Source organism: Cryptomeria japonica, chromosome 10 (genome assembly GCF_030272615.1).
Source record: "Cryptomeria japonica chromosome 10, Sugi_1.0, whole genome shotgun sequence".
Lineage (NCBI taxonomy): Eukaryota > Viridiplantae > Streptophyta > Pinopsida > Cupressales > Cupressaceae > Cryptomeria > Cryptomeria japonica.
This window is the reverse complement of record NC_081414.1, coordinates 823,171,896-823,188,315: the sequence shown is the minus strand read 5'-3', so window position 1 is coordinate 823,188,315 and position 16,420 is coordinate 823,171,896.

Below are 16,420 nucleotides of genomic sequence, written 5' to 3'. Positions count from 1 at the left end.
TTATTTTTTTAATTAAATAATTATATATAATGTTTGATAATTTATTGCTTTTCATTATTTTAGAAAAATGTTTGATAATTTATTGTTTTTCATTATTTTAGAAAAATGTTTGATAATTTAATTTTTTGATTGAAATGTGTCAATTTGTTTTTAAAATTACATAATTGTATAGATGTATATTTTTTTCAACATTTTAAAAAAATGTTATGAAAAACATAGAAAACTAACCTGTAGTAAATCAGAACTTAGAAAAACATTAGCAAAAAAAGAAAAACGTTAGAAAAATTAATTTAAATAAACATTAGAAAATTTAGATAACAAATTTAAACAAATTAGACAAAATAAATTTCCTCTACAATGTGACCCATTTTCACATCCTATTACACGCACAACATGACCCCTTAAGACCACATATGACTCTATACGTTCCCTTAGGAGGTCATAGAGGATCACATATAACATAATAGTGTACATGTATGACATTCCCTTTAGGATCACATCTAGTGTCCTAAGGGGTCATACGTGGTTCTAAGGGGTCACACATGTGTTATAACACATGCGTGACCCCTTAGAATCGCATATGACCCCTTATAAAATTGTAGTGTGAATGACATACCCCTTAGTCCATCAAATAGTGTCTTAACACATGCGTGACCCATTAGAACCACATATGACCCTTTATAAAATCCTAGTGTGAACAACATATCCCTTAGTCCATCACATAGCGTCTTAAGGGGTCGTATGTGGTCCTAAGGGGTCACGCATGCATTAACACATGCGTGACCCCTTAGTAGGTCACATAGGACCCCTTATAACATCCTACTATACATATGACATTCCCCTTAGGATGACATAGTGTCATAAGGGGTCATATGTGGTTCTGAGGCATCATGCATTTGTTATAACATATGCATGACCCCTTAGAACCGCATATGACCCCTTATAAAATCCTAGTGTGAACGACATACCCCTTAGTCCATCACATAGTGTCTTAAGGGGTCGTATGTTGTCCTAAGGGGTCACGCATGCATTAACACATGTGTGACCCCTTAGTAGGTCACATATGACCCCTTATAACATCCTACTGTACATATGACATTCCCCTTAGGATCATATAGTGTCCTAAGGGGTCATATGTGGTTAGACCCACATATGACCCCTTATAAAATCCTATAACCACATATGACCCCTTATAAAATCCTAGTGTGAACGACATACCCTTTAGTTCATCACATAGTGTCTTAAGGGGTCGTATGTGGTCCTAAGGGGCCACGCATGCATTGACACATACGTGACCCCTTAGTAGGTCACATATGACCCCTAATAACATCCTACTATACATATGACATTTCCTATGTGTCCTAAGGGCTCACGCATGCATTAACACATGCGTGACCCCTTATAAAATCCTAGTGTGAACGACATACCCCTTAGTCCATCACATAGTATCTTAAGGGGTCGTATGTGGTCCTAAGGGGTCAACATGCATTAACACATGCGTGACCCCTTATAACATCCTATTGTACATATAACATTCCCATTAGGATCATATAGTGTCCTAAGGGGTCATATGTGGTTAGACCCACATATGACCCCTTATAAAATCCTAGTGTGAACGACATACCCCTTAGTTCATCACATAGTGTCTTAAGGGGTCGTATGTGGTCCTAAGGGGCCATGCATGCATTAACACATACGTGACCCCTTAGTAGGTCACATATGACCCCTAATAACATCCTACTGTACATATGACATTTCCTATGTGTCCTAAGAGGTTGAATATGTGGTCCTAAGGGCTCATGCATGCATTAACACATGTGTGACCCCTTGTAGAATCCTAGTGTGAATGACATACCCCTTAGTCCATCACATAGTATCTTAAGGGGTCATATGTGGTCCTAAGGGGTCAACATGCATTAACACATGCGTGACCCCTTATAACATCCTACTATACATATGACATTCCCCTTAGGATCATATAGTGTCCTAAGGGGTCGTATGTGGTTAGACCCACATATGACCCCTTATAAAATCATAGTGTGAATGACATACCCCTTAGTTCATCACATAGTGTCTTAAGGGGTCGTATGTGGTCCTTAGTAGGTCACATATGACCCCTAATAACATCCTACTGTACATATGGCATTTCCTATGTGTCCTAAGGGGTTGAATATGTGGTCCTAAGGGCTCATGCATGCATTAACACATATGACCCCTTATAGAATCCTAATGTGAATGACATACTATAGAATCCTAGTGTGAAAGACATACCCCTTAGTCCATCACATAGTGTCCTAAGGGGTCATATGTTGTCCTAAGGGGTCACACATGCATTAACACATGCGTGACCCCTTAGTAGGTCACATATGACCCCTTATAACATCCTACTATACATATGACATTCCCCTTAGGATCATATAGTGTCCTAAGGGGTCATATGTGGTTAGAACCACATATGACCCCTTATAAAATCCTACTATACATATGACATTCCCCTTAGGATAATATAGTGTCCTAACATATGACGTGTTAGATCTCTCTATCTCTCTGAAATATATGTTATCTCTAGATCTGAAATATATGTTCTCTCTCTCTCTCTCACTGAAATATTTGAAATTTTTACATGTATTTTTCGAAAATGAAAATGATCTCTCTCTCTCTCTCATGAAGATTTATATGTATATAATCTCTCTCTCTCTCTCATGAAAATGATCTCTCTCTCTCTCTGCTTACGTATTTATTTTAACTTTATGACATGTACCTAGATAGATGGCATCCCAGGATATACCTTCACAGGCTCCTGATCAGGATCCACCTTCGTAGGCTCCTGATCAGGATCCACCTTTGTAGGCTCCTGATCAGGATCCACCTGCACAGGCTCCACATCAGGAGCCACCACAGCAGGATCCTCCACAGCAGGATCCCCCCTTGCCCGACATTGCTACTATTTTTCATTACAGTGATCGAGAGTTGCATAGGTTGAGGGCCATACTAGATGACCCTCGTACTGATGGCATGTACAAGAGTACGTGCACGTCAATTTTTGATAGTTTGCAGACATTGAGGGATTGCTTAGTATCTCATACCTCATTCTCACTTGAGGTTATAGAGGATATATATAGATAGTTGAGGAGTGAGGTGAGGGGTCCTCATTCTTTTCCTGATGTGGTGGGGATGGTCTCAAAGGAGACCATCAAGGAGAGATGCTTCCCACAATATCAGGAGAAGAGTAAGGTGAGAGGATATCAGGTTACTAGATGTATCGACCCATAGGTTGCATCACTGATTTACCCACGATTCTTAGCAGCCCATGGTCGTTATCCTAATAACGACCAGATTCCATTATACTTTGCACAGGAGGTATTTGCTGAGGTTCATTGTCAGATGAAACCAAACTACCTTGATATTCTGGGATATTATGGACAGGGGAGGGGTAGGATTGCTGATAGAGATGCATATCGTAGGCGTGATAGAGCTCCGCCTAGACACAGGGACCTTGTTGGCCAGAGATTTCCTGCAGTAGTCCCAGCCATGGCACCCATAGCAGATCATGTTGTGATTGCTTCTCAGAGAGAAGCAATTGATAGGATTGGACAGATTGCATCAGCAGCAGCCACCATATCTTCTGACAGGGTGGGCAGATATATGATGAGTCGACCACGTTCGCGATCATCCATAGATCATGCATCTTCTAGTCATGGGGGGGCTTCAGATTCAGATGATCGGTATATTTCTGCTGGCATCCCCTCCCTAGATGAGGTAGCAGCTATAGTCGGAGGTAGTAGACATGTACAAATGTCATAGTATTTAGTCGAGGACCTACTACATGCTTATAGTTTTATTTCATCTTGACTTGGGATACCATTGGGTGATGTTAGAGAGGATATTCTTAGAGATGGTCAGGCTACAGTGACATCGATGCATACCCCGAGGTAGTCACAACATTCTCATCACTCTACGCATGCTCCAGGCATCGACCCACCTACAGATCACTCTATTACTGTAGAGGAGGAGCTACGAGCTGATCAGCTCCATATCACAGATGAGGGCTGGTTGGATTCATTTGAGGAGGAGATATGAGTTGATTAGGTACATATTATAGATGAGGGTTTGGACTCATTTGAGGATCAGCTGAGAGATTTGAGCCATACTGGATTTATGGACATGCTACTACAGTCAGACACTTCATCCACGATGCCCACTCATCTAGTTAGCCCCTTGCACTCTTCAGTGATACGTACAGCTAGAGAGAGATATGCAGGCATGAGTGATGTTGTTGATATGATCACGGGACAGGGTCAGACTATATAGCCTACTCTAGGTGATACATAGGTATGTACATGTACATGTGCGTTTAAAATTTTAGAAGATATGTATACATACATTGCAAATTTGTACTTGATAAATCTATATATATAGATCTCATGTTTAATAAATAATCTAGAGTTCTAAGTTTTAATTTGTAGATCATTTAAATTGATTGTGGACTAATCCTTAAATTGACAGTTAGCTCATGTCACTCCTTCCTTGAGCTCTGAGCATGTGCGTAGGAGAGATTCTTTAGATGCTGTTAGTGTATAGGTTAGTTATGGTTTTTGGTATATATATATTTGATGTACATGCACGTCTAGAGAGATATATATATTATATTTAATATTTAAATAAATTCTACTTTTGCAGGACTCCCCCTCAGATGGTTGCTCAGTTCATAGCCGACATGATGATCCCTATTGATTTGCTCTAGACTTTATAGCTCATTTACATTTATCTTTTTATATACTTTCATATTATATATATTCATGCATGTACATGGAGTTTAGACTCTAGATTATACTTTATACCTAGTTTGTGTTTGACTCTAGATTATACTTTATACTTTATACATGGAGTTTAGACTCTAGATCTTATACTTTATACATGGAGTTTAGACTATAGATTATACATGTTATAAGTTTTATACATGTTTGATCATATTAGATTTATACATGTTTGATTATATTCTAGATTTATGTACATGATGTTTGATTAAATTAGATTTAAATACATGTTTGATTAGATTGTATATTTCATGCATGTACAACGACTTGTTTAGACTCTAGATTATACTTTATACCTGGTTTGTGTTTGATCATCTATTATACATGTTTGATTATATTAGATTTATACATGTTTGATTAGATTCGATTTAAATACATGTTTGATTAGATTGTATATTTCATGCATGTACAACGACTTGTTTAGACTCTAGATTATTCTTTATACCTAGTTTGTGTTTGATCATCTATTATACATGTTTGATTATATTAGATTTATACATGTTTGATTAGATTAGATTTAAATACATGTTTGATTTTCAAACAAAAGAGTATGTATGAAATGAACAAACTAAACTTAATAGGTCATGTATTGAATAGTTCACATCCAGTACATGTATATTACATAGGTATGTATATTTGTAGGTATGTGAGCTTCTAGGTATGTATATTGTAGTTAAATAGTTCACAACATGTACATGTCCTAATTCCATATTAAATATATCAATTTTACAAATGTACATATTACATTCTAATTTAAATATGCATTTTTTAATTAAATACAAATACAATTACATACAATTAAACGTGCACATTTAAATACATCCTAACTTGACATAATGTATAAATAAACTTAAAAAATATTTATCCTTTAGTTTCAAAACAAGTTACTTGAGATCTAGAATTTATCTTGAACTTGTACATTAAAATTCAATTCATGTGGATTACTAAATGTATATATAGTTCATACCACATCAAGTGGTTCACAACGCTCTTCAATAACACTTAATATTTTGTCATTATCTTCACTATCTAGTCTCCACTTTTGAGACTGCCCTCGACGTGGAACTGTTTGAAGAATTAGGCCAACAGCAATGACCAAGTGACTATACTGATATACCTTGTTATCAATTTGGTATTCAGTGAAATGAATCCCATGTTGAACAATTTTAACTTGTTTGAAATATGTCCCTTGCACTACAACTGATCCTGCATGTACATGTATATAAGAAACATGAGAAATTAAAAAATTTCACACAAGCGATTTGTATGTATGTACATATTCAAATCAGAACTCAAACCTATGGGAAATGACATTCCATCACTCATCTCAGATTTTGATAACTTCTTTCTCTCTTCTGTGCAATGCAATAAATAATAACTAACACCTTCTATATTTCCATCTTCTGCTATGACTGCAAAAATATCTCCTGCAATTTGACACAAGTTAAATAAATTCTAAGTTATTTGTCATTTTTAAGGAAATGTTTACATGTGTACGTCATGTATACATACCTTTTTTAATCAATCCTGAAATATGATCGTAATCACCAGAAATCAAAGGAATGTCTTCAAAGTTTTCATCCTCATTTGAATCCTCATATGTGTCAGAAACATCTAGTGGCACCATTTTCCATTCACTAACATATCCAAGCTCTTGGTTCTTGCAATCAACATAGTTTTCGAAAATGAATTCAGAACAAAAACATGAATAATCTCTAGTGTATAATGTCCATGGGTGATTATCCATACTCATGACACAATGCAAAGATCTTGTCCTCTCCACACTCTTGCATCCATGCATTGATTTTCTATCCACATCTGTAAAATGTACATGTGTACAAGAATGTACATGTAGGTCAAGTTGTTAAATTAAATAAAATACTAAAAGAGAACACGTACCGGTTATCTCCCAAAACACTCTATATGGAATGGGCTTATATGTTCTTGATGATGATTCCCCAGGATAATTAGGTTGCTCAAAGTGTTTCTTACACCATTCAACAACATCATGTGCATTTTGTATAGGTTCTCCTATGTACTTTATTTGATGCTTTCTTAGAGCACGTTTGATACAAGCTCCTGCACCATCATGTTCACCCTTTCCATGACCACTCTCAAAAAAACTCCAAACATGTGGTATTTTGTCATTTCGATGATATCTACATAGTGCATAAAATGGCCTCGAAGATTTGAATTGTGCTGCACATCCATCAGACCAAACAAAATGTTTAACTATTGTTATGCCTCTATCTTTCAAATATTCAAAAAACTTCTTAAAGCAATGTTGTACAAAAAGTGTGTCATGCTCCTTATCATCACTGATATAGAAGTGGTACTCTTTCTTAATGACACGATTTTCAAATGTACTATCAACACCATCCAAATTCATCTCTGCATGTCGATAACACACATGCACAAAAATAGTGATTTGCTTTGAAAAGTAATACTCTAATTGAATCTCTTTTTGATGCACAAAAGAGTAATTCTCTACGAAGTCAACTATAGATAAAATAGATCCAAGTGGGAAAGTGTCTCTTAATCTTTTAAATTGTTCCGCTTGCCACTTGGCAAAAAAACCATGGCATATGTATGGTTTTATCAACTTACGAAAATTTTCCATAAATGTTCCAATAGGTATTTCCTCTTCTACATAATCTAGTCTTGTAGATTCCTTTCCAAATTTTGTTTCAAATTTTTTGTACTTGTAACTCTTGCAATTTACCATCTTCCTCATGTCAGTATCTTCATCTCTCAAAGGCAATTTAGCCAAGTCCCCACATGTTCCACAAATTCCTCTTATGCAATTTATTTGACCGGTTGCATTATCATCTGATTTATCACATAAGATGGATGCTATGAATTGACTTGTTCGTTTAGGAGGAGCATTTTCATAACCATCATTATCTTCTCTAATCTTCCGAAACACCTGATAGTACAAGTCAAATTTGATGTGATAACGACAACAACAAGTTTTGAAAACTTTGTTTAACTTCACATAATATGGCCTTAACCGTTCAAACATGGTTTGTCCAATCTTTATATGAGGGTTTGTTTTAGTAAACAATACATACAATTCATGTTTTGTTGTGTCTATCCAATGTTTTACATGGAGATCATAACGATCACGACCAATCCTTTGCTTGATAACATCTCTACTATTTGATGAAGGGCGAGTATTATCATTCCAAAAACTTGTCACAAAGTTCCTAACAACATCTTCAATTCTATTAGAACGAGGAGCTCTACACATAATTGCCCAATTCCCTTCTGAGGTAGTATCATCCAAAATCTTTCTCCTTTTAACATATTTAGATATTGTCCTTCTACTAAAACCAAAATCAGATGACAGTGAAGAGATTTGTCTTTTTTGAGGCAATCTTTCAATTACTAAAGATGTCAACATCACTCTTCTTGAAATGGTCTTATCTAGTTTTCGAGATTTTTTACCAATGTTCACCAAACCTTTCTTAACATTATCAATAATAGATTTTTGTAGCTGAGAAGATTTCCTCTTTTGACTTGTTGTAGCTATACCCAACAATTTCATTGGATCTATTAAGTCTTTATGAGTAAGTACAATTGATAACAATTGAGCTTTTTCTAGTGTAGTATCAAGATTGTTGAAATGCAACATTATTTCTTTTCCACTTTTATTCATTGACCTCCTTTTAGTATGTCTAGGTTCTTCACTGAGACATTTCAACTCATCCACATCCATTTCAAGTAAATGATCTAAATTTTTATAAGAAATATTTCTCTTCACTTGTTTAGCTAGATCCACAATATGCTCATCCATATCAGTGGTAGGAGGTAAGGAGCCTGACCCCTCTCCTTCAAAGGTCTCCATTGGTTCAACTTAGACAATCTCCTCCCTATGTTCATCAACTATATTGTGTTCTTCAACAGGTTCGTTTGCCCATTCTGCACATAATTTAAGAGTTTGTGTAAGGTTCTTGAATTAATCAGAGATTATTCAATTAGGATTAAGAATAGGGGTGAATTTGGCTTAAAGCTTTACATGTTAAAATTAGCCCATTCAATTTGGTTTATTAAATTTAAATACTTTTAGGACCTTATTGTTATAACTCTAATTAAATTACCTATTTAGGTTTAAAGTTCAATTTGTTCTTAGGTTAGGATTAAAGTTTAATCTCTAATTTTGAGCACTAATTTAACACATAAAATAAAATTTTGATAAATTAGAAATTCCAATTTTGAAAATTAAAAGTACAAATATTTTGATGCATGCATACGATAACTTAGGTGACCTCATATTAATTTGTTATGGACCATAATGTAAGTGGACTATAATTTGTCACATGTGTGTATATTTAAGACCTATTATTGCATAATAGACCTCCTAATCTGAAATGTTTTTGCATGTACGTGAAGTTGAATATAAATAGTTCACCTAAATTATTCAACATGTTTAATAGGTTATAAATTTATGTCACATTTAAGACCTATAATCAATGTAATAGTCCTAATAGGCCTTATTATTAAAATCAATATGACCACATTTGAAAAAACATTTCACAAAATTAATATACTTAACTACCCTTAAGACAGATATATTATGTGATATTAAAGGACCTATCACATGAAATTACTTGTACATGTAGATTAAATATTCAATATATATAATTTAGAACCTAAAAATTATGACATAATAGGTCTTATTAATTTTATGACTTAACAGGTCTTATCTATTATAAATGAACTTAATTATATAGGAGAAAAATGCAATTACACAACAAGCAAGTTGATGGAATTTGAAATTTGCAAATACACATGTATTATCTCAAATTAATTATGTTTTCCAATTAAAACAAAATTATTTTTAATCCTATTAAAAATATTAGATAAAAAATATTGAATTCTAATTAATTGATACGTAATACATATTAAATTAAATAGAAATAAAATTAAAAATACATACTTGCATCATGATATCTTTGTCTTCTTTGTTCTCGATATCTTTCTTCCATTTTGGGAGAATAATTCCTTGAAGTCTTATTTTGCCTTCTCTTCTTGTTCCCCATGCTTTTACAAAAAACCTTCAAATTATTGCCTTCAAAATAATTTTCAAATATCTTCTCTCATCCAAAAATGCGAATTATTTTAATCATTTGAGTGATAAAAAGAGAAAAAAAAATTATGGACATTTATACGATTTCACAAATGAAAAAAAAAACAAAAAATGCGTCGGCCCAAGTTCGAACGAAAGCCGACAGTTAAAAATTGTTGGGTTCGCTCGAACATGGCAGTTACAAAAATGTGCATGCCAAAATCAAGCTCACCAATTCGAGCGAATGGGGGTTCGCTCGAACCCCTTTTGGTTCGAGCTAACCCAATCCGATTGAACTTGTGTTCCTTCAAACCCCCAAAATTAGAAGTTTCTCCCAAAAAATTTCAGAGTTCTGAAGAATTAATGACTTCGGAGCTCTGGTTCAATGCACGAATGAAATAATCTTGATAACCCAAAAATATTAGATGGTAGTACTCAAAGCAAGCTTTCCAACGAATATAATTTTGTTATATTTGAATTTATTATGTTCTTGATTTTTTAATTTTATTAAAAATTGGTTTTTCACCGAACATGAACTTCTTTGTTCAACGCATTGCGAAAAATAAGAAACTAATTCAAAAAAATTCTGAAAAATATCTATACCCTTGGTATTGATGTCTTCTTTCTAACAAAAAAAATAAAATTGAATTTCGATTTATATAGAACAAGTTATGTGTTCAAACGTAAACCTATGTTTGAATTATGACTAGTCGGACTTCAAAACTTTATAAAATGAAAAATATTGAACATATCACTATAAAACCAAATACAAGCCCTGGATATTGATGTTACAAACCAAAATTCGAAAGAATTGAGTTTTTATCATTTATAGAAGAAAAGTTATGCGTTTCGGGAGGCACATCACTCTTAAAAAATGTAGTTTGTTGTAAAAAACTACTTTTCGAGGGAGATGGAAAATTTTTTAAAAAATCCTTCAAAAAAATTTGAAAAAAATGTATATAGAATCTACAAACAAAATGCTAGAAATCACTAATTTACATCATCTTCAAATTTTTAATAGTTTAAAAGTTATAGTTCTCGGAAGTTGAAGATTATTTTAAAAATGTACATCTCAGTGTCAAAAGTGGCAAAAAAGTGGGAACCATTATTGTGAGTTCACCCAGAGAGATGAGTAAGAGGGGATTGAGGAAGAGGTAGAAATTTAGGGATTGAAACACCTAGGGAAGGAGGAGATAGAGAGGTGGGGGGAGAGTGAGAAGAGAAGGAGATATTTAATAAATATGAAGGGATAAAGGGGTAAGGAGATAGAGGAGGAGAGGGAGGGAGAGAACTATAGAGGGGAAAGATAGATAGGAGAGAGAACTAGATGGAGAAAGAGAGATGAGAAACCTAGATGGTGAGAGGATTGATATAGATAGATTGGGATAGATAGACATGGGTAATGAGATATGGATGGAGAGGTAGATAAGTGGAGAATAAGGGAGTGAGAAACCTTGAGAGGGGAGAGAGAGGTGATGACCTAGACAATAAAAAAAATATGAGGGGAAGAGAGAATAATAGAGAGTGGGGGACTGAGATAGATATGGGGGTATGTATGGATGGGGATATAGAGAGGGAGAGGGGAAGAAATGGAGGGAGATACCTAGAAATTGGAGGGAAGAATAAGAGGAGAGATCAAATAATAAAGAGAGAAGAGTATGAGGGGATTGAGGGAGACATAGACATTGAGGGATTGAATGTACTAGGAAAGAGTGGATAGAGAGGTGGGGGGATAGTGAGAAGAGAATGAAATAATTTAGAAATCAATAGGGATAAAGGGGTAAGAATATAGACGGGGAGAGGAAGGGAGAGAACTAGAGAGGCTATAGACAGATATGTGAGATAACTAGATGGACAAAGAAAGATGAGACACCTAGATGGTGAGAGAGGATTTATATAGATAGATTGGGATAGATAGACACTGGCAATGAGAGATGGATGGAGAGGTAGATAAATGGAGAAGGGAGTGATAAACCTAGAGAGGGGAGAGAGAAGTGATGACCTAGACAATAAAGAAAATATGATAGGAAGAGAGGATAATAGAGAGTGGGGGAGTGAGATAGATATGGGGCTATGTATGGATGGGGAAATACAGAGGGGGAGAGGAAGAAAGAGAGGGAGGTATAATAGGAGAGACAAAATAAAAAAAGAGAGGAGTAAAAAGGGATATGTTGAGAAGTAGACACCTAAAGAGTGGGAGACCTATGGAAAGAGGAGATATAGAGGAAGGAGAGAGAGAGAGAGAGAGAGAGAGAGAGAGGAGGGACTTCATAAAGGGATAGGGTTAGGGGGGCAGGAGAGAGAGGTGGAGAGGGAGGGAGAGAACTATAGAGGGGACATATAGATAAGTGAGAGATCTAGAGGGTTAAAGAAATGTTAGAGACCTAGATAGTGAGAGAGGGGGATAGAGAGAGATGTTTAATGAGACCTATATGCAGAGGTAGATAGTTGGAGAGGAAGGGAAGGAGAAACCTAGAGAGGGGAGAGAGAGGGTGGGATGGAGAGGTTATGACCTAGACAATAGAGAGAGAAACCCTTAATCTCCTCCATTTTCAAAACAAATTAGTAGTTTAAAAATTAGAATCGGAGAAATTTGACTCTTGTTCTTGTTACATATTCAAATTTTGGGTGTATCTATATTCAATTTATCATCAAAGTTAAAACTTTGTTGATTCAATAAGAAAAAGAAGTTAACAAAAGTGGCATCTTAAGACCCCCCTTTGGTACAACATCTTGGTGCACATACCCCTAGGTGGGTGGTTTCTTAAAATTAAATAATCTCATGTCATGATGTGAGGGATCATATATTGGGCTAGTGTATATCTCTACACCCTAACCCTAAAGTTTTTGTGTTCTCAAATTATACATGTGCTCTATAACACATGTATTCACTAGTCCAACTTCTTGGTGGTTTTGGACAACACTAGCTATTAGATATGATTTGTAGACACCTAAAATTGTCCCGTGTAATTAAATAAATATTTTTATTTACTTAATTATTTTATCCTAATTCTTCTATTAATTAAATAAATCTTTATTTATTTAATTAATTCATTAATCCTCTTCTAAGCCTTTCCTCATTTAAATAAATACTTTTATTTATTTAAATTGTCCATTTCCTAAATTAAATAAATATTTAATTTATTTAATTGATCCTATTTCCTCTATTAATTAAATAAATATGTATTTATTTAATTAGTTCATTATTTTTTTCTACCCATGACACATGTCATTCATCTCTTAATTCTTCTCTTACCTACCCCCTTTATCATTTAATTATTTTCTCTACCTACCCTTTAACCCTAGTCGACCATTTATCTTTACACCTCTTAATCTTATCCTTCCATTTTCTAAAGTGTCTTATATAGAAGAGGATACTCTCCTTCATTATCAACCCTAATCATCTAATGAGAACACTAACTCTGCAATCAAGCCTTTTGTGATCAAGCTATCAACCGCATTTCTGTTCTTTGTTGAGCTCTTGTGCACACATAAAATCTGAGAGAAAATATATCAAGCAAGACTAATGGGGATAGGAAGACAATTGATATTCAAACCCTACTAGACATGTAAATGGTATATCTTATTTTATTTGTTTATTTGCATGACCTTGGGTATCTCTATTGGTATTGGTGAATGTTTCATTGTAGGATTTAGTTTGTTTGTGGTTGGATCATTATGGTTTTACAATAGTTTATCATCACTTTTCACCATACAAATTTTAGAACTCTTCGTGGGAAATGGATTTTTGTTAGATCTATGCCTTTTTTGTTGGTTTTTCTAACCTTATATTTATGCTTTTTAAAATAATTTGGAAAATAACCTTATGCAACTAGGGTTTTGGACACAAGATTAAGATCTTGGAGAGATTTGATCTGATCTCCCAAATGACATGGAATTTTTGCATCAAATTTTGTTTTCCGATTGGGGACAGTATCAAGAGCTGCCAATTCAAAATTTAGAATTTTTGGAGCATATTAGATTTGTTATTAATTTTTTATGATTTTTCAAAATTTTATTTTTAAAGAAAATTAGTGAATTTTCAGATTTTATTACATTGATGGAAAGTTCTCAGAATTGTACAAGGGGTCTATTTTTTTGATTTAAATTTGGGTGCAAAATATTTCATGAAAAAATTGGATCTTTAAAATTAGTCTTTTGCATTGTTTTGATCAGATCTCATAAATAGATTGGAATTGTGGTATAAATTTTTTTTGCAAGTTGAGAATAGTATCAGGAGTGCTCAGTAAAACATCAGATTTTTTGAAGCACATTTGGATTTTCTATGATTTTTTTATTAATTTTCATAAAAAATTAAGTTGAGAGAAAATTAGCAAATTTTTCATATTTGTATACAGTTTTGAAAATTTCTCAAAATTATAAACTAGATATGTTCTTTGTGATTCTAATTTTGATGCAAAATATTTTGGGAAATATCAGATTTTTAAACATTAGGGTTTTACAATATTCTGATCATATCTAACACATTGGTTGGAATTATTGCAAGAATTATTTAATGATGGTTTGGAATGGTATAAGGAGTTTTCAATAAAAAATTCAATTTTTTTGGATCAAATTTAAATTTTTTATTATTTTTCATAAAAAAGTAATTTTTGAATTCAATTTTCTTTGGATTTTCTAATATTTTTGGAAATATCTTGAAATTTTACATGTGGTCTATTTTTTATGATTCAGAAGAACTCATGAAAAATCAGATCCTTGAATTTGTGAGAAAACACATTATCGAAGGCCCCTATTTCACAAAGTCATTTGGGATTTCTAAAATTTACTTAAGTTTTGTGCTTATAGGAGGGGTATTATTTCATAAATACTAACAAGTTTGTTACTGGACCTTCAAAAAAGATTTAATTTTGAAATTGCTTTCTTTGTCTTCTTTAGTCTAGCAAAACACTTCCATTGGTGCTCTAAAATTAACAAGTGTCTTTTGTGTCTTGAGCAATAGGCTCCTTTTGTGTTTCCTTTTAGAGAGCCTGCCTCTCGAGTAGCACATAAGGCCAAGTGAGAGGTAATGACCCAAGTGGTAACAAGATAAATCCAATCTCTTCCAAGTCACTATAAATAAATGTGTTTGTGATGAAAGTTGCAAGCAACGAATGTTGATCAGTTCATACCGATGGCATGTCTCCCCATAAACCCTATAGAGCACAACCTCGATAAGAAGAGAGCCTTCCTTAATGGAGCATACACAACCGCATGTATGGAAACTCGAATGGATGCTATTACTAAACATGTTCTTGTGGTAGAATCCCAAAACCTTATAATTGTTGATCCAGGAGGTCGGACCTTTGAATTGGCTCACATTCTTACGGTTCTTAGTAGAGATACAAAGTTCCCCATGCAGAGTTTTCATGGAGAGTGGTGCTTGGCTATCATTAAGAAATGAGTGCTGAGGGTGGAGCTAGTGGGGTCAAGCACCTAAGTATCCACTTTGAATTGCATAGCTCAGGGTAACCCCCCAAGTGAGATTCAACAACTATTGTCCCAGCCAGCCATAGAATTTGTGCTTGCATGATCAAAACACTCAAACATTTTCAAACAAAACAAGGAAACATTGTTTCTACCATGTTTTCAAGTGTATGCAAAAATATTTCACATTATACTTCACATTTGGAAACATTTTGGATCCTTAATACAAAACATATTCAAATATTGAGTCTTCATTGTTATTGTGTCTTCTTATCACTAAAAGTCAAAAAATTGAGATTTGGTCACATTCAAAAAACTTCACAATTGGACAGAATTGAAAAAAAAAAATTTAAATCACATCCAGGTTTGTTAAAACTATGTTTGCATTCACAATTGAGAGATTACAAGAAAACTATTGAGAACAATAAGGACCTAGGTTTTCAAATCTAAAGACCTTCTAAGGATGCTTCCTATAGGGCTTCATTTTTCATTCAGCTTGTCTTGGTCATATAGAGTCAATCATTTCCTTTCACTTTCATTTCCCTCATACATATTTTCCAAATTTGAGCCAAAAGGTTACTTTGCTTGTCCTCATCAAACTTTGCAAACATACTACAACACACCACTAGGTGAGTCCCGCATCAAGATCAATCGTCTTAGGGTCTCATTTGGTCTTCTTGAGTAAAGGTCAACTTACCTGATCAAGAGATCCATCATGTATTTGGAAGCCACACCTTACTCTCAAACATACATACCTCGAGTCAATGTCAACTTACCTCATCAAGAGATACATCATCTCTGTGGAAGCTACACCTTACTCTCCTACTTTGGTCTTACACTCTTGGACATTGCACGTTTACCCTAGATTAATCTACACTTCATACACCTCTTGGTCTTCCATAGTCTTTGTATTTTCATACTTCCTTTGATTTTGGTTAGGACTTTAGTTCATGGTTGAAACTCATTCACAAAGCTCTAGAAGGAAAGCTGAAGAATCTTTAAGGTATTTAAGCATGAGTACCTATGAGTTTGATTGAGATGAATTCTACAATCCATTTGAACACCATAGTAATATACCAAACAATGACAAAAAAGACAATAACAATAG